Source organism: Anabrus simplex, chromosome 2, assembly GCF_040414725.1.
Source record: "Anabrus simplex isolate iqAnaSimp1 chromosome 2, ASM4041472v1, whole genome shotgun sequence".
In the NCBI taxonomy this organism is placed as follows: Eukaryota; Metazoa; Arthropoda; class Insecta; order Orthoptera; family Tettigoniidae; genus Anabrus; species Anabrus simplex.
The window spans coordinates 833780765-833801739 of record NC_090266.1 but is presented as its reverse complement, the minus strand read 5'-3'; positions in this window follow the sequence as shown (position 1 = coordinate 833801739).

Genomic DNA, 20975 nt, shown 5'->3' with positions numbered 1-20975 from the left:
GTTTTTGTTTGGATCTCCTCTTTTGTTACCTGTAGGGCTGACAACACTAACAGCACATTGTTAAAGAGCGTTTTACAGTCCCTGTTTTATAGTACACTGAATAGAACTATGATCTAGTGACCTCATTGGCTAATAAGGAGTTACGAAGTCTTGTAAAGTGTCATTTGGCTCTCGCACAATGCTTCGTGAAGGTGAACCCTTTTGCGATTCAATAATAATGTTATTGTTTTTTACGTTCCACTATTTACTTTTATGGTTTTCAGATACGGAAGATATATCCTTGTAAAAACTACTTTCCAAAAGACCGAGCGAGTTGGCCGTGCGGTTAGGAGTGCGCAGCTGTGAGCTTGCATCCGGGAGATAGTGGGTTCGAACCCCACTGTCGGCAGCCCTGAAGATGGTTTTCCGTGGTTTAACATTTTCACACCAGGAAAATGCTGGGGCTGTACCTTAATTAAGGCCACGGCCGCCTCATTCCCATTCCTACGTCCTTTCTATCCCATCGTCGTCATAAGACCTATCTGTGTCGGTGCGACGTAAAACAAATAGCAAACAAAAAAGAAACTTTCCAAAAAGACTGAAATACTATTCTCTGAGATGTTTCTATAATTATTATTTTACCGGGCGACTTGGCCATGCGGTTAGGAGCGTGCAGCTGTGAGCTCGCATCCGGGAGATAGTGGGTTCGAATCCCACAGTCGTCAGCCCTGAAGATGGTTTTCCGTGGTTTCCCATTTTAGCACAAGGCAAATGCTGGGGCTCTACCTTAATTAAGGCCACGGCCGCTTCCCTCCCATTCCTAGACCTTTCCTGTCCCATCGTGGCCATAAGACCTATCTGTGTCGGTGCGACGTAAAGCAACTAGCAAAAAATTGTTGTATTATTATTATTATTATTATTATTATTATTATTATTATTATTATTATTATTATTATTTGATGATATTGAGTTATTTGTATTCACTCCATTACGAGTTAAAGGCAATGTGGACAATTCACATGTTAACTATTTTGGGTGTGTATGTATATTCCTTCATATTTTGGGTCCTTTCCTCGCTCAGTTTAGGTCGTTCTTTTGAGGACTTTATTTCATTTCATAAGTTACATTCGGCATTTATTCATCATCATCATCATCATCTGTTTACCCTCCAGGTTCGGTTTTTCCCTCGGACTCAGCGAGGGATACCACCTCTACCGCCTCAAGGGCAGTGTCCTGGAGCTTCAGACTCTGGGTCGGAGGATACAACTGGGGAGAATGACCAGTACCTCGCCCAGGCGGCCTCACCTGCTATGCTGAACAGGGGCCTTGCGGGGGATGGGGAAGATTGGAAGGTCTAGACAAGGAAGTGGGAAGGAAGTGGCCGTGGCCTTAAGTTAGGTACCATCCCGGCATTTGCCTGGAGGAGAAGTGGGAAACCACGGAAAACCACTTCCAGGATGGCTGAGGTGGGAATCGAACCCACCTCTACTCAGTTGACCTCCCGAGGCTGAGTGGACCCCGTTCCAGCCCTCGTACCACGTTTCAAATTTCGTGGCAGAGCCGGGAATCGAACCCGGACCTCCGGGGGTGGCAGCTAATCACGCTAACCAATACACCACAGAGGCGGACTTCGGCATTTATTACGTAATCAAATCCGGGTCCTGCTTATGTGAGTTTCAAAAAGAAGCCACGTCCCTGTTATATGGATTCTACGGCAAACTAAAAATTCCGTATCTTATGATTACAAAATAAGCATTCTCGTAAAAAATATTCTTTCGGTTAACTGCAAGTGCATTAAGGGCGCCAGGACGTGAAACCGGCAGGTTTTGAGGCCGTTTTAGTAGGTTCATGTCTAAGAAACACTTTATTAACCCTTCAGCATCAACTAGGAAACATACTTTTGCATAATATCAACTGTACCTATATCTCCTTCAACAGGGATGCAAATAACATCAAATCACATTTAAAAAGTCATATTTTTGCCACAGCTTTAGGTACAATTCTCACGAACGATGAGAAATAATTATTTTCGTGCAAGTTAATTACACTAGTACCTACAATTAGACTTATAAATGTATCCAAAATGTATTTTACAGTATTAAAATGGGTTCTCAGAAATAAAATAATATTACCTCAAATATTTGAAGATGGTTAGTGCAATTATCATTACTATTATTATAGGGAAATGTGTACTTATGGCAAGTATTTCTTTCCATTTAGGCAATTAATAAATGTATTGAGCTTGATTATCCTAGCCCTTATCGTTCCAGAGCAATGTGTACTTAACGTTTAAAACATGTCACTTCGGACACGTAATGTCAGATGACAGCTGAGGAGGAGTGGCAGTGACGCTTCATACTTAAAGAGTCATTTAGAATACACGATTTTTGTAAGAACATACATTACATTGTTTTTACATTCAGGAAAATTTACTCTGTTCAAAGAAGTGAAAGGCCAAAATATGAATTAATGACTTTTCAGGTTCTGGTCGTTGCATTGAGACTACCATATAACAGTAACATTGTTTGGTTTGTAATTTCGTTTTTCGTAACTTGGAGAAAAAAAAATCATATGTGACGTTATCTCCTTCTGAACATACGTTGTTCACCCCAGAACTGGCAGTTAAGGCGTAACCGCATATCACAGCGATATTCATTGTGAACAAACAATATTCACCCCTGATTTGGGAGTTAAGGTGCAGCTTCATAGCACAATGATGTCTCCTAGTGAACACACGTTCTTAACCCCTGATTTGGGAGTTAACGTGAAGCTTCGCAGCACAGTGATGTCTCCTAGTGAACACACGTTCTTAACCCCTGATTTGGGAGTTAACGTGCAGCTTCACAGCACAGTGATGTCTCCTAGTGAACACACGTTCTTAACCCCTGATTTGGGAGTTAACGTGCAGCTTCACAGCACAGTGATGTCTCCTAGTGAACACACGTTCTTAACCCCTGATTTGGGAGTTAACGTGCAGCTTCATAGCACAGTGATATCTCCTTATGACGAGACGTTGATCCCCCCTGATCTGGAAGTAAACATATCACAGTGATATCTCCTTTTGAGCACACGTTGTTCACCCTTGATCTGTGAGTTAAGTTGTAACCACCTATCACAGTGATGTCGTCTGTCTGCATGGCTAAGTGGTTAGCGTGCTTGCCTTTGGTCACAGGGGTCCCGGGTTCCATTCCCGGCAGGGTCGAGAATTTTAACCATAATTGGTTAATTGACCTGGCACGTGGATTGGGTGTATGTGACGTCATCATCATCATTTCATCCTCATCACGAAGCGTAGGTCGAATCAAAAGACTTGCACCTGGCCACTCCGGAGGTCACACGGTATTTTATTACAGTGATGTCTCCTTATGAAGAGACGTTGGTCACCCCTGATTTGGGAGGAAACATATAGTGATATCTCCTTTTGAGCACATGTTGTTCACCCCTGATCTGGGAGAGATAAGGTAGAACCACATATATATCACTTTGATGTCCCCATGAGAACACACTTTGCTCACCCCTCATCTATCTGAGAGTTAAGGTGTAACCACGTATCACATGAATCCCACCTGTCTAACCTTTTACTGTTTCCCAGGCAATAAGGTGTGAAAGAAAGAGCCGTCTAATTTGCTTTTAATGTTAAAAACTCCTACCAACAATAGAACATCGCCTTATTAGGCTGCAAGATATTAATTTTAAACAAAACTTCAACAGTACTGCCCTTCCACCCTTAATAAATAAATTACCTGATACGAAGTGTCGATTACAGGGTATTGGAACCGTGAGACCATGCCTCCTCTACAATTGATCTCCAAGCCAAACTTTATCGCATTAATTGGATTGTGTGAGAATTATACGTTAGCGACGTGAGGAGGCTGGGTGCGAGTAGTTGGTCCAGACGGGGTATTCTGCCTCTCCTTGGTTCTCACACTGTGAGACCTTCATCAGTCCACTACAAGCACCCTTATACTTCTGGTGATTTGAAACACTACCAACAGCACACACGTGTACAGAGGCACAAACAAAATTATACTGAATTAAAATGTCCTATGAACTTCAGGAACTCCTCAGGTCTTAGTCGATTGCGTTTTTTTCCGCGTGAGTAGGACTTTTTAAAAATTGTCTTACTTTGTCAAATATTCCCTGAATTTGAACTCGTATTCGGAACAGCAAAGTACGACAGAGATTTTAAATACCATATAAATGTAAACATGTTAAATGAAATAAATACACGAAGTCCATAGTTGAGTGATATTTGTTTGCTAGTTGCTTTACGTCGCACCGACACAGATAGGTCTTATGGCGACTATGGGATAGGAAAAGGCTAGGAGTGGAAAGGAAGCGGCCGTGGCTTAATTAAGGTACATCCCCAGCATTTGCCTGGTGTGAAAATGGGAAACAACGGAACACCGTCTTCAGGGCTGCCGACAGTGGGATTCGAACCCACTATCTCCCGGATGCAAGCTCACCGCACGGCCAACTCGCCCGGTGAGTGATACTTAAACAGTCGATTGAATAGTATTAAATATTACAGCTTCAGTTAATTACTGTACGTATAAACAAGTTTAAACTAAAACTACAGAAAAATTAGGCATGTATATATTTATCCCAAAGGTCATTTTTAGTAACTTTTTGAAAGTGGCATAATTTTGGCAATTTTTAGCTATTGAAGTAATTGAGTTAAATGCTTGTATTGCACGATTTTACTGTGTTCATTCTTGGTACATGTACATTTTCTGACAGTCGTCATCCTCAACTTTCTCTGGTAATAACATATTTTTCAACAACACCTCGTCACTTGCCGAACATGATTAATCAGATACATCATTATTATTCAGTTCCTGCAATGTGGCCTCAAAGTACAGATTACCTCTACGTTCATATTATAACCGTCCATTTTTTTATGAAAAAAAGCTATAACTTGCAGTGTCTAGGCCCAATAAGCAACTGAAGCAGAGCGTAAAAATTAGTTCTTCAAAAGTATAAAATAACAACAATGGAAGTGTAAATAATGGTTTGAATGACGCAACAATATCTTCTATAATATTGTTAGTGTAGCCTAACAATAAATTGCAGAAATTGCGGAAATAAATCTACGTGCAAATATTAAAAGTAATGCAGTGCAAATGGGGTCTTTTACGATCTGACTTCAATAAAATCAGTCTTCCCACAGAGAAAATGAATAACCATTTTAGTACACACTAATATTGTAAGTATGAAATCTGAAAAGAGCTTATCTAGAGAGTGAAACATGTATCAGGTTAAAAATTCCGAGTTAATAAAGTTTGAGAACGAACAGGGTCGGAAAAGACCCCAAGCATGTTGCAAGTTTTAAGAGAGGATCAAGGAGCTACAGTCAAGTGATGCGATACCATTTCACGATTTCTGGAGGTCATTTAGTGTGTGTACTCTTTTTTCTTGGAATTTCACACACTGGTACGAAGTGAATAGAGGACTAGTAACTTATTTCAAGTGGGAGGAAACTATCTAGTTTTGGCTACACATAATTTTTACTGCCACATAATTGTAATTCCTCATTCTCACAGACGGACTCCTCAATTAATATAACTTTCACTACTATATTTTCCAGCCTATAAATATTATAGAAGTGGACGGTAAGGGCTTCCACTATTCGTAACCACGACATAAAGTGGGGTAGAGTACCAAGCTCGGCTTCTTGGCAGGGTGGTCAGAATTGCAAACTTAGGTTCGGTGGGTCTCGGGTTCGATTCCTGGCTGGGATGGGCTGGAGAATTTGGTTAATTCCTCCAGCTCGAAGGCTGGGTGTTTGTGATACTCTTTATAAACATCTTCATTCACACACAACACTTCACAATACCAACCATCACAGAAACACGCAACACTGAATACATTCCTCCATACAGGATTGGCTTCAGGAAGGATATTCGGCCGTAAAACTGGCTTTAATCCACATTACCGCTGACCGCAGATAATTGCGTAAAGGCCAGGAAAGAAGAAAATATTTGCATTCCAGGCTGTCAACATGTCAATTAAAATTATACGTATATCGACTCCTAAGAAGGAAAACCGTGTAAGTCAGATGTTTCCGAAACTCAAAGCTTAAAAACGTCATATGTCGAGCTATTCAATGACTAAAAGTGGATAAGGTAAGGGTGTATTCTGCCCGAAGGCAGGTGCGAACCTCCGCTGAGGTGGAGTTTACGTTTGGTGCGGTGACCAGTTCCATTCCACTCCTCCATTAATTACCCCCACCAACAGCGTGCGGCAAACCATCCAAATCTTGACCACGCCCAATGTTGCTTAACTTCGGAGATCGCACGGGATCCAGTGTTTCAAAACGTCTACGGCCGTTACTCAAAGTAGAAAAACTAAAATATACTGCCCTCCAGTAGCCATATCTGAGTAGGCAGAATTTAGAGTAAAATACTCGTTGGCCAGTGAAAATTTCAACATTTTTGATTTAATGGCCCAAAATAATTCTTATTAAATAAAATAACACAACTAATAAAAGGCCAGGTTGTCAAATAAGCCTGTTTGTTGCAGTCACCTAAATTAAATAACATTTTCGAGTAAAAATTAAATCATTTCTACTTTTCATGTCATACACTACAGCCTACGAAAATATGTTGAAATATAATGAAAGCCGTCCGCCTCTGTGGTGTAGTGGTTAGCGTGATTTGCTGCCACCCCCGGAGGCCCGGGTTCGATACCTGGCTCTGCCAAGAAATTTGAAAAGTGGTACGAGGGCTGGAACGTGGTCCACTCAGCCTCGGGAGGTCAACTGAGTAGAGGTGGGTTCGATTCCCACCTCAGCCATCCTGGAAGTGGTTTTCCGTGGTTTCCCACTTCTCCTCCAGGCGAATGCCGGGATGGTACCTAACTTAAGGCCACGGCCGCTTCCTTCCCTCTTCCTTGCCTATCCCTTCCAATCTTCCCATCCCTCCACAAGACCCCTGTTCAGCATAGCAGGTGAGGCCGCCTGGGCGACGTAATGGTCATACTACCCAGTTGTATCCCCCGACCAAGAGTCTGAAGCCCTTGAGGCGGTAGAGGTGGGATCCCTCGCTAAGTCCGAGGGAAAAACCGAACCTGGAGGGTAAACAGATGATGATAATGATGATGATGATAATGAAAGCCTCCTAACTCTTAACTGCTTATGTATAAAAGAACTCGTACTGCCAGTAATAGGCTTATTAAGTAAACATTTCCTAAGTTGTCAATACATGTTTCTAAGATGTAACGCAACATCACTATCAATAAACCTATTGAGAAAGAGAGACTTTGAAATCTAAAGAAGACAGTTTTTTGTTTTTTCTCTAAGATTAGTAAAATTGGACATACGAGATTTTCAATATTAGCTGTCGTTATGAACATATCATGATAAGTCAAAAGTAAAAGAAGGGAGCTTGCTCCAACTTATATGTTCTATTACTTTATGAAGCAATCTCATTCCTACCTTCCCACAATATTTCACCATCTCCTGTCTAATGTCATATGTTCCTGCTGCTTTATGGCAATGTAGTTTATTTACCATGCTTACCGTCCGACTCGTTGGCCGAATGGTCAGCGTACTGGCCTTCGGTTCAGAGGGTGCCGGGTTCGATTCCCAGCCGGGTCGGGGATTTTAACCTTTATTGGTTAATTCCACCGGCAAGGGGGCTGGATGATTTTGCTGTCTTCAACATCCCTGCAACTCGCACAACACACATAACACTATCCTACACCACAATAACACGCAGTTACCTACACATGGCAGATGCCGCCCACCCTCATCGGAGGGTCTGCCTGACAAGAGGTGGTTTCCCTACCATCGTTGTTCTTCTTCCAATGAACTTCACTATTCAGTACTTCATCAGAATTTACCTTTGCTTTGAGAAGACTTTCAATATATTTCTTCCCCCTGTCAGTTGATTCCCCATCTTCAGTGAGTTCACCTGATTTACTCTATTCATGCACTATTCATTTCCCTTTTCCCTTCCTTTTTTACATTCCTTTTAAAGTCCAGAACGCTTTTCCTTGCTGCCTGATCTAGCCTTTCAGGTTATTACCGAAATCTTCACTTGATTTCTTGATGGACTTTACGATGATATATTTTACTCTGTTTCTTTTATCAACATACAGTTCCCTATTTACTGTACATCACTTCATGTTGGAGACACTTGCATACGTCATACTTTTTACGTTTACAAGCTACCCTGACTGCATCATTTCACCAAAATGTTCGTTTTTCCCGCTCTCTACATATTGCTGTTCCTGGGCATTCACTTGTCGTTTTTACCTACAACATTACTATATGAAACCCTTTCTCTTTTAATATCCTGAACCTGCTGACTGCCCTTTCATTGGAACTTTTCATTAGTCATAGCCATGAACTTAGGAAAAGTTCTCTCATCCTGTGTTTTATGCAGTGTGTTCCCAAGCACATGGGAAGTAATAGGCGAATTGAGAGTGCATCACCAAACTACAAAAGAAATTCCTATAAATACATGCCATACGTTCGATCGTTTACGAGCTAAGTCCATTTTAGTTATTAACTATATTGAGAAGGGAGAATTCGTATTTAGGATGAAGTTTTGAGTCAGGCATGGCGTTACGGACATTTCAGTATTTCGCCAGCGTGTGGAAGAAGGTTGCCATCAATGCCTGGGTTGTTCGAACGTGTCCGACTGTCAATGTAGAGGCGTGGTCAGGTGCATGGTGTATATTTTGAGCACTTCTTGTATTAGAATACACTATCCCTGCTGTCACACCAACATGGCGATAGCTACTGGACGTGAGCTGTGCCAGGTAAGGCTACTCGTTCCAATATTTCCCGTACAAAGTTCAAAAGTCTGTATGTAACTCGTAAACGATCGACTGTAGAGTGTACAGTATGTTCATAGTGCACCCGTCCACCTCCCGAGTCCCAGACTAGCATTTATCTCAGGGGTGTCGGTTCATTATTTAAGTCATCAAATATAAATATAGCGGCATAAATAGAACACGGGAATGAACGGAGCAATTAAAATTAAAAATGGGGAAGGCTCGATTGTAAACTTGAATTTAAGGACTCCATGATAGGACTAGGAAGTGACTGTTAACTTTTAAAAAAAAAGGCATCAACTAACTACAATAAAAAGATTATGAGAATGGTTTCCTTTGAAATAATTTGCCAGAAAAAGCAGTTTATTACGCCATCCGACGTACGAAACTTTGATACATTTGGCAACGATATTTAAATTTTCCACACATGTTACATAAACAAATCACTTGCTATACCGAAAGTGGTATCAATATCGTGCTGGGTTGCTTCTGAAATTAAATGACATTTTGAGGTATAATTTACGGATCGATTCCATTTGAATCGAACCGTTGTTCAAGGATATAGCTTCCTTCTATCGGGAGCCCGAGCATAACCCATGTTACGGTCGGCTTCTCGATTTAACTAAGATGATGTACTCCGGCTATATACATTTTTCCGAGACCGGTACTCGGACTGGGTAATGTTTCTCGTGAATTACGAAAAATGGATTACACGGACAGTTCCTATCTTACGATGTCCAGCTGATGCCATACCACAGAATTAGCATTTACATTTTATTTACATATGATCTGAAATGTTACAAAGTAGCCTCAGTAGACTACTGCCACAGATAAGATAACGAGAAGCGGTGGGAAATACCGTGGCAATGACCCCCCCTCGCATCGCGGGCGAAGTAAACAAACACACCAGGTATTACTGTAACATCGTCCCGTACGGAAACCGTACGATAACGAGGCAACAAAATGATTATAATATTTATCATTCTTATTATTCAACATACGAATAGAGGGATGTTGTCACCAAATAATTTAATCCACTATCGTCAGAATATTTATGAAATTATCATCCTTGAAATTATTATTATTATTATTATTATTATTATTATTATTATTATTATTATTATTATTATTATTATTACTCAACGGTTCCTGGCATTGTCACGTTTGATTAATATCGTCATTATTATGCGGAACGCAAACACAAATGGTTATTACTGTTATTATTATTATATCCCTCTTGTGGTTATTATTATTATTAATGAATAGGTGACTTAAGATATTATTATTATTAACGGCACTCAAGAGGTTATTATTATTAATGAACCGGTCACTTCCGCCAAAATATATTAAGATATCGGTTGCAATTACAATTATTTCACTGATCAACCAACGACATCATTACTGTTATTATTATGACAAGTATTATTAATCTGACCTCGATGATTTAACATCGTCCTTACATTGTTATTATTATTATCGGTTGCATATTCTCATTTAGATTCCCGTTTAACATCTTCATCAACGCTCATTTAATTAAGGCGGTCCAATCTGCAATATTTATTATTATTATTATCACGACATCATGATTGTCATCGCTCGTCATTACAATGATTACACTATACGATCATTTATGTGGACTCTGAACTCTCATTATCCTTAGATCCGTAGTATCTCGACGAATAGCTGTGCAGTCTATTTATTTCGTACATGCTGTCACGGGTCCGAATTCTACCCGCTACGTAACTCAGTATTTCTCTGTGACACTGCCCGTACATTTTACACTCATTTCAATATCCTAAGTGTCTCTCGTACGGAATCTATCTCAATATTCCTTGATTCATTTATTTCTCACAGAATTATCAACTGACTTATTTATTCACTTCTGACATCGTACGACCTTTTATTATCTGACTGCAGATTCTTTAACATTTTTCTATCTCATTTTGATCTACGCCTTAGTTCATTCTCCACAAATAATCGTAACATATGGAAATTATATTTACCAAAATTTGACAATCATGGTTTCGTAATATTAGTCCTACGTGTTCCGGCTAATGAATTGCAAATTTAAGACATGACATTTATACGTAAAAAATTATTGGACCGTAATTTAAACCACACGTTCATTAACATGTACGGATTATTTGCACCGATCTTAAATTTCAATATTATTAATTTATCAAGTTATATTACCACACACTTTAATTCCGAATTAAAAACGACATCCCGTCATTAAATGATTCCCGATAAACTCAACACCTGATCACTTGAATTTATTATTACGCACGGCTCACTAAATTTCCAATATCTCAAGAATTATTATTATATCCAAATTATATTTAAAAAATTCTTCAAAAAAAGTAGTGTTATTTTTTATTTATTATTATTATTAATTTAAAAAATTTAATTTTTCGCCTGTTACACGGTAGTCCACTCTTAATATGTTTAACGCAAAACCCCTTTTACAATTTCGATTTATTCTGGCACTAATCAATCCAGATATGATTTACTTGGAAAATTATTATTATAATCGCTTCTCACAAATTTGAACAACTTCACTTTGAAAATATGAACATACTAATCACAACAAAACACAACTGGTATGGCGAAGCTGGATTTTCCTTCAGTGTCATTGCATAGCTCGTTAAAATGACAAAACAGAAAAACACATATCGGGTCTTATTTAACTATCATAACCAAAATCAAATGAAAGAAAATTATTCTTGAATACAAAGAAATTAAGAACGCATGCATGACTTAACGTACTACCCTATATCTACAAAATTTACATCTACAACAAACTGAATACAGAAAAAGACCCGATTATTTACATTGTTATTATTTACTACTGTCCGTGCTACAAATTTAGGATGGGGTCGTTAAGCGACTCATCTTGTTACAGAAGGTAACCAAGTCTAATCAAATTTTTCCCATTTTTCCCATCACGATAACATTTCCCAAATATTATTTACATTGTTATGTACTCATCTTAGTTTCTCGGTATTCCATTACAGCTTTGCAGATGAGAGGCTCCTTTCGGCCCCTCTCTGCATTTTACTCCTCCATTCTTGATGGCGTAGTTCCACAAAAGATTTCCTGGCACATTACCATTTTACACTAATACCTTAATTATCACAAACCTTCACCATTGACAACGTTAACACTGAACACTTTAACTTTTATACAACAAATTAATATCCTAGACCCAAAAATTTTAATATTTTACACTATTTTAATCTTCGTCCAATTACCGCACAATTGACCTGGACACGTACGACGAGGTGTCAACTTTTACGCCCGTCGCGATTTATGTCGTCTGACGCGATACGCCCGTTTCATACGGCACTCTTGAAGTGTTCATGATAGCGGTTCGATATTGCAAAGTACAGGCTATTATTCCCTTAAAGTACTGTTCGTCACACAGTCTGTTATGTACGTACTTATTGTGGTACAATTTATATTACTCTCTTGCAGTGCAATTAATTTACTTCACTGATATTTATAACTGACAAACACTGTCCTACGTTAACTATTTCCAGTTCATGTTGCTTGAGCGCGATCACATTTTACAAACACTGGCGGATACTCGCGCCATTAAATGTTGAGTTACTGTATGCCCGTAGAATTCGAAGTTAGCTGCGACCGATGGTTCAGCTCCAGAGATTCATTTCAAGTGTGTTGGCGAGGATCCCTTGTCCCGTATATATGGATGAAGCTTTCTCCCGCGGATTCATTGACGTCATACCCCTGAGGGAGGGGGTGGATTTTTAATATCGGCATTTGCACTCCGAATTGGACGTTAAAATTTACATCAAATTAATCCACTCCGCTAGCATATCTGCTGGATTAAATATGAACTAGCGATCACAGATTTAGGAGATACGGGTGGATTTAGCTCCTCACATTTCGCGCCTTCGGAAGCGTCCCTTACAACGTGGTCTTTGTCCAGCCAATGACATTCAAGCTGTCTGGTTTCCAAGAAATCCAGCCTTCCATTTATTTAATTTGCCAATAATTATTGATTATTTTTCCATGCGTGACATCTAATAAATTCATTACATCGATCCGTGTACTCACAATAATTTATTACTGATTACTTTTGAAGTTACGAGAATATCTCATCCATCATTCCTTAAGATGGTATCCCTGAGTCTTACATCAAATTTTTACGATTGGCCGGCAAGCGGTCACGTGATTTAAATCTCCACCTGCCCGAACCTAGGCTAGCGAATGTACTCGCAACCGCTGTAGTTTTCCACGACGTCCCGGGAATCTCCGTCCGCCAAAAATATCCCAACGTATTACTCATGTAGCGAGCTTCCTTTGTCAAACTATCCCTTTCTCTTTCTGACTAAGACTTATTTGTAGACTTGTATTTCCTTGTTCGCCAACTAATGAGATCCCCTGCTGTGAAGTAGCTAAATGTTGGTGTGTCGAGCTAATCCGTCAGGCTCCAGTCTGTCGTCCTTCCTTCGCTCCTATTTCGACATTACATATATTAACCCTTTCAGACCTGTTGGTCACAATTGTGTACATTAAGTTTCTACGTCTATAGTTCGCTCATAAGCAATGTTATGAGCATCCAGACATTTTTAACATGTTTAGGTACTTGTATTTTAGTAATAGGGGAATTGCTTTTGCATTCCAGCGACTTGTTTCTGAACTGCATACTATTTATTCTCTTTGGAGGTGTCTGGTTTTCTATGGCCATTACCGCTTCTTCTCTGTGTTGTAATTCCGAAGATTTTCGTTTGTTTACCGCCATTGTAAAGTGATATCGTGTTTCTATGGATACTTATGCACTGTTTAGTGCAGTTTTAAGAATATAATTAAATTCTTTATTACTTCATATTATTCGGTAAGTATAATGTACACAATTGTGTACAACCGGACTGTAGTGATGTAAATAAGCAGTGAACATAATCCTCATATGCTTTCGGTTTTGTGCTATATTGTATTAGTTTTCAGTGTTTTCTTTCTTTTTATTTCAGAAATATCAATGGCTGTTGGTCACATTTGACCTTTCTGTATGTTCCTTATTCAGTTTTCATGCAGTTGGACTACAAATATGGCTAAGCCTACTACAAGTAAAAATAGTCCTGTACGAAGAGAAAGATATCTTGCCGTGGAGAAAGACTGGGACTCTATTTTAGATATATTGCAAAATGGTGAGGACTTTGATTGTAATTGAGGCCTATCTGGAGATGAAGTTGAGGATGATGATATACCACTTATACGAAGACAAGATCACCTAAAAATAAAACGTGTTGGAGCTGACAGAGTGAGTAGAGATGACGTATCTGCTGACACAATAACCGAAGATGCACATGAAGATGAATCTCTGGAGGAATCTGAAAACGCTTTAGGCAGTGGAAACCATACCGGATCATGTGACGCTTATGCCAGAATTTTGTTGACACCTAAAGAATCAATCAGGTGGAAATGAAAGCCTTTGAGTTGTATTGTAGAACAATACGAGGCCCCCAGTTTGAAGAACACGAATTATTGTCACCAATACATTACTTCAAGAGATATGTACGGTACCTGAAGATCTATTTAGTTACATGGCAATGAATACCAAAATGTACTGTATGCATTGCAGCAAGGAAAATTATACTTCAAACAGACACAGCTGATGAAAGAGACATTTTATTTGGTTTATTCATATTGTTTGGCCTAGAATACGCATGTATTGGGATGCAACCCTCAAAGTAAATGCATTTTTAGAAATTATGACACGAGACCGTTTCTTTGAACTGCGAACTAATTTACATTTTGTAAATAATCTTGAAATTCCATCAGATAATAAGGACAAGTTTTACAAAGTGAGGCCGATTTACACAGCCATTCGTAATCGGTGCAATGAACTTCAGATTGAAGAAAATGTTTGCTTTGATGAAGGCATGATTCCTTTCACGGGGAAGTTTTCTGCAAAACAATATGTCAAGGGAAAACCCAACTTTTGGGGAATAAAGATGTTCATGTTATGTGGAAAAAGTGGACTTGTTCATGATTTTACTTTGTATCAAGGGCCACAACGGAACTAAATTCCCCTTCCTGTAAAACGTTTGGATTGGGCCCTGCTGTTCTTTTGGAACTATCGAAACAATTGCCAAATGGAAAAGGTCACAAATTATACTTTGACAACTTTTTTCATCGTACCATCTTTTTCAAGCTTTGAAATCAATGGGTATCTATGCGGCAGGAACTGTCCGGCAAAACAGGTTTGGTAGACGCATCCCATATTCAGATGATAAAACTATCATGAAACAGACCAGAGGTTTTTGTGAAGAAATTGTTAGTGCTGATGATCTTACAATGTGTAAATGGGTAGACAATAGACCAGTCGTATTGTGTTCAAATTTTATTGGTAAAGGTACTGTAGATAAAGTTCTACGATGGGACATAAAGAACAATAGTAGTATAATGGGAGAGTTCTGGCGCCTCCTCCGCCGCACGCCTCCGCCCGCCTCCTCCACCTCCACCTCAGCCAGAGGCCTCCCAGTGGCCACCTCCACCTCCACCTCAGCCAGAGGCCTCCCAGATGCCTCCTCCACCTCCACCTCAGCCAGAGGCCTCCCAGATGCCTCCTCCACCTCCCGCGGGAAATTTGAATTTGTAAACAAAGCCACGTGCTTTTTGACAGCTGTCATCGACAACAACGCATCGCTAACCTCAGTACTGCCATCTTGACGGGCCTAAACCTCAGTAGTGCCAACTTAACCTAACTAGCATGAGGTAAACAAAGCCACGTGTTTTTTGACAGTCATGTGCTTTTTGACAGATTTGTAAACAAAGCCACGTGCTTTTTGACAGCTGTCATCGACAACAACGAATCGCTAACCTCAGTACTGCCATCTTGACGGGCCTAAACCTCAGTAGTGCCAACTTAACCTAACTAGCATGAGGTAAACAAAGCCACGTGTTTTTTGACAGCCACGTGCTTTTTGACAGATTTGTAAACAAAGCCACGTGCTTTTTGACAGACAACAACGCATCGCTAACCTCAGTACTGCCATCTTGACGGGTCTAAACCTTAGTGGTACCAACTTAACCTAACTAGCATGAGGTAAACAAAGCCACGTGCTTTTTGACAGCTGTCATCCGCCATCTTTAAACCACAAAGCACTGTGCTGCCCTCTTTATCGCAGTAGCTGCAAAATTCGTCACCTGTCATCCGCAGTGCTGCCATCTTGACGGGTCTAAACCTTAGTGCTACCAACTTAACCTAACTAGCGTGAGGTAAACAAAGCCACGTGTTTTTTGACAGCTGTCATCCGCCATCTTTAATCTATAGAGCACAGTGCTGCCCTCTTTAGCTACTTACCTTTGAAATGTGGTGGCGGATAATTTGAAAAATGCTTTTTGACAGCAGCCATCTTTGTACACCGTGCTGCCCTCTTTAGCTAGATACCTGTGGTGGCAGACAATTTCACGTGACAGCAGCCATCTTTAATCAAGAGAGCACCGTGCTGCCCTCTATGTGGTGGCGGCAATTTGAAAAATTCTACATTCTCTTGTTTGGAAACAAACCCATGCGCTTTTTTTGACAGCTGTCATCCGCCATCTTTAATCCAGAGAGCACCGTGCTGCCCTCTTTAGCTACTTACCTTTGAAATGTGGTGGCGGCAAATTCCACGTGCTCTTGTTTGGAAACAAAGCCATGTGCTTTCTTGACAGCTGACATCCGCCATCTTTAATCTATAGAGCACAGTGCTGCCCTCTTTATCGTAGTAGATGTAAATTCGTCACAGCTGTCATCCGCAGTGCTGCCATCTTAACGGGCCTAAACCTTAGTGCTACCAACTTAACCTCACTAGCGTGAGATAAACAAATCTACATGCTTTTTTGACAGCTGTCATCCACCATCTTTAATCTATAGAGCACAGTGCTGCCCTCTTTAGCTACTTACCTTTGAAATGTGGTGGCGGATAATTTGAAAAATGCTTTTTGATAGCAGCCATCTTTGAGCACCATGCTGCCCTCTTTAGCTAGATACCTGTGGTGGCAGGCAATTCCACGTGACAGCAGCCATCTTTAATCATGAGAGCACCGTGCTGCCCTCTACGTGGTGGCGGCAATTTGAAAAATTCTACATGCTCTTGTTTGGAAACAAACTCACGTGCTTTTTTCTGACAGCTGTCATCCGCCATCTTGCATCACAAACCTCTGTGCTGCGCTCTTTAGCTAGATACCTTTGAAATGTGGTGGCGGCAATTTGAAAAAAATCTATGTGCTCTTGTTTAGTAAACAAAACCACGTGCTTTTTTGACAGCTGTCATCCACCATCTTTAATCAATAGAGCACTGTGCTGCTATCATGCGGGTAATTTCATCACCTGTCATCCGCCATCTTTAATCTACAGAGCACCGTGCTGCTCTCTGTAGTAGCGGGCAATTTGAAAAGTTCTGTTAGCTGTCATCCGCCATCTTTAATCAAGAGAGCACCGTGCTGCCATCTATGTGGTGGCGGCAAATTCCACGTGCTCTTGTAGAGTAAACAAACTCACGCGCTTTTTTGTCAGCTGTCATCCGCCATCTTACATCGCAAACCTCAGTGCTACACTCTTTAGTTGAAATATGGTGGCGGATAATTTAAAAAGAAAAATTCTACAGCAGCCATCTCTCGGCGCTAATTGCACAAGATGGTGGCTATACATGACTCCTTAAAGGTGCTTATGCAAGATGGCCGCTATACATAGACTCCCTTGGGATGCTTGCGCAAGATGGCGGTTATACATGGCTCCTTTTGAAATATGGTGGCGGATAATTTAAAAAGAAAAATTCTACATCAGCTATCTCTCGACGCTAATTGCACAAGATGGTGGCTATACATGACTCCTTAAAGGTGCTTATGCAAGATAACCGCTATACATAGACTCCCTTGGGATGCTTGCGCAAGATGGCGGTTATACATGGCTCCTTATGAGACGCCCTAGAGATGCTTGCGCAAGATGGCGGTTGCTCTTATGAGGTGGCTTAAGGGTCCTTGCACAAGATGACTAGAGACACCCTAAGGATGCTTGCGCAAGATGGCGGACACAAGATGGCGGCTATACACAACTCCTTATGAGACGCTTTAAGGGTGCTTGCGCAAGATGGCTGCTGCTCTTAGCTTAGAGGCTAACGTGTCGTGCTAGCTCGATTCATTAAATTTGGGGCTTAAATGCAAAATGTTAAATATCTCGAAAGCAGTGCATCGTAGAGCAAAACGGACAAAATTTTTCTGACCAATGATTTAACAGCTGCTGTTATGCAAGCGGTGGAGGGCAATTTGAAATTCTATGTGCTTAATCAACAGAGCACCCTGCTGCCCTCTTTAGCTGAAATGTGGTGGTGGATAATTTGAAAAATTCTTTTGACAGCTATCATCCTTAAACAATGGCGACTATACATAGGCTGTTAAGGCCTTATCATGCTCCTCCTCCTCCTCCTCCTCCTCCTCCTCCTCCTCCTCCTCCTCCTTCGCCTCTTATGTCAAGGCATAGCTTTATATCGAACAAGTTTAAACCTGCTTCGCGAAGGCAAGCGTGTGCAGCGATAACATTATTGTGCATGTTTAGACTTTCGAAACATAAGAAGAGTAGAATCAAACGCTGTACTAGATACGACATGTGATCAGAACATTGATTGATGCGTTCAGAAAACAAAATAAGTGATCAAGACTAGAATCGAACACTGTACTCAATACATCATGTGTTTAGAATATGTCATGGGATACCCTTGATCAGATTGAAACATAACAAGACTAGAATAGAACACTGTAATCGATGTTGTTAACTTCAACATGTGATCAGAACATTGATTGATGTGTTCAGAACACAAAATAAGTGATCATGACTAGAATTGAACACTGTACTCGATACAACATGTGATCAGAACATTGATCGATGTGTTCAGAACACAAAATAAGTGATCAAGACTAGAATCGAACACTGTACTCAATACAACATGTGTTTAGAACATGTTAGGGGGTACCACAACCTCATCGATCGCTATCAGCAAGAACGCTTGTACTTTGTTAAGTGTAGAAAATTAATCTTTATTGGTAAATGGTTTTATGTTCAGAACAAGGAATGGAACCTAGGGGTTACGTCTTACCTAATAAAATCCCTGAGGTGCGATGAGTTACGTTTTTCGAACTAGTGTTTGGAACACTGAACTTTTCAAGATGGCAAGAGTGAGGTTAGCAATGTTCTGTTGTTGGATTTTAAATTCTACGCTATAACATGCATAAGGTGGCAGCCTTGAGGTTTACCGCCGTAAAGATGGTAAGAGTGAGGTTAGCAATGTTCCGTTGTTGGATTTTAAATTCCTCCGCTCTAACATGCATAAGGTGGCAGCCTTGAGGTTTACCGCCGTAAAGATGGCAGCAGTGAGGTTAGCGACGCTCTATTGTCCTCCAAAGTGAGGTTAGGGTTCGTCAAGAAGACAGCTGTCAGATAAAAGCACGTGGCTATGTTTACCAAACAAGAGCACGTGGCCGTGACGTCACGGTCACGTAGTATGTTGCCTCAGCATGCAAAGTTCAATGTCTACACCTACGTAGTAAACATTCTGCTATGTTCACAAGATTTTTTACACATAACTATTCTTTATTCTTTAAGTTCATGCACATAGGCTATGCTAAGATAGCAGCACAAACACATGCGAACTTTGTACATTCTAATGGAATAAGTTTAGTACTGTGTGCATCATGGATACATGATGTGTGCACGCATTTAAACTTGACTATACGTAATGCTGCTGCTTTGTTTACAAGATTTTTATACATTGCTATTCTTTAAGCTTTAAGTTCATGCACACACAAGCGATAGTCGTACGCTCTGGCAGGAGAAGTTTAGTACGATAGTCGATGCATACATTATCGATAGGTGATGTGTACACGCTTTAGAACATAACTCTTCTTTGTGCATTAAGTTCGTGCACATAGGTTAGGGGTACACAAAAGCGATTGCTACATGCTCTAGCGGAAGAAGTCTAGTACGATAGTCGATGCATGTAAAATCGATAGGTTATGCTATGATAGCAGCACACTAACACGATTTTAGCACAATCTAGTGGAAAAAGTTTAGTATGATAGTCGTTTCATGCAAAATCATTAGGTAATGTGTACACGCTTTGAAACAAGGCTATTCTTTGTACTTTAAGTTAATGCGTCTTAGTTATGCTAAGATAGCAGCACAATTTACCTGAAGAAGTTTTGTACGAGAGTCAATACATGCAAAATCGATAGTTGATGCGTACACGCTTTGAAACATGACTATTCATTGTACTTTAAGTTCATGGGTATAGGTTATGCTAAGATAGCACCACAATCTAGCGGAAGAAATTTAATACGATATTTGATGCATGCAAAATCAATAAGTAATGTGTACACACTTTGAAACATGGCTATTCTTAGTACTTTAAGTTCATGTGTATAAGTTATGCTAAGATAGCAGCACAATCTAGCGGAAGAAGTTTAGTACGATATTTGTTGCATGTAAAATCGATAGGTGATGTGTACACACTTTGAAACATGGCTATTCTTTTTACTTCAAGGTCATGCGTATAGGTTATGCTAAGATAGCAGCACAATCTAGCGGAAGGAGTTTAGTACGAGAGTCAATGCATGCAAAATCGATAGGTAATGTGTACATGCTTTGAAACATGGCTATTCTTTGTACTTTTAAGTTCATGTGTATAAGTTATGCTAAGATGCCAGCACAATCTAGCGAAGAAGTTCAGTACGAGATTCGATGAATGTAAAATCAATAAGTAATGTGTACACGCTTTGAAACATGGCTATTCCTTGTACTTTAAGTTCATGTGTATAAGTTATGCTAAGATAGCAGCACGACCTAGCGGAAGAAGTTTAGTACGATATTTGTTGCATGCAAAGTCGATAGGTAATGTGTACGCGCTTTGAAACATGGCTATTCTTTGTACCTTAAGGTCATGCGTATAGGTTATGCTAAGATAGCAGCACAATCTAGTGGAAGAAGTTTAGTACGAGAGTCAATGCTTGCAAAATCGATAGGTAATGTGTACACGCTTTGAGACATAGCTATTCTTTGTACTTTAAGTTCATGCGTCTTAGTTATGCTAAGATAGCAGCACAATCTACCTGCAGAAGTTTAGTACGAGAGTCGATACATGCAAATTCGATAGTTGATGTGTACACGCTTTGAAACATGACTATGCATTGTACTTTAAGTTCATTGGTATAGGTTA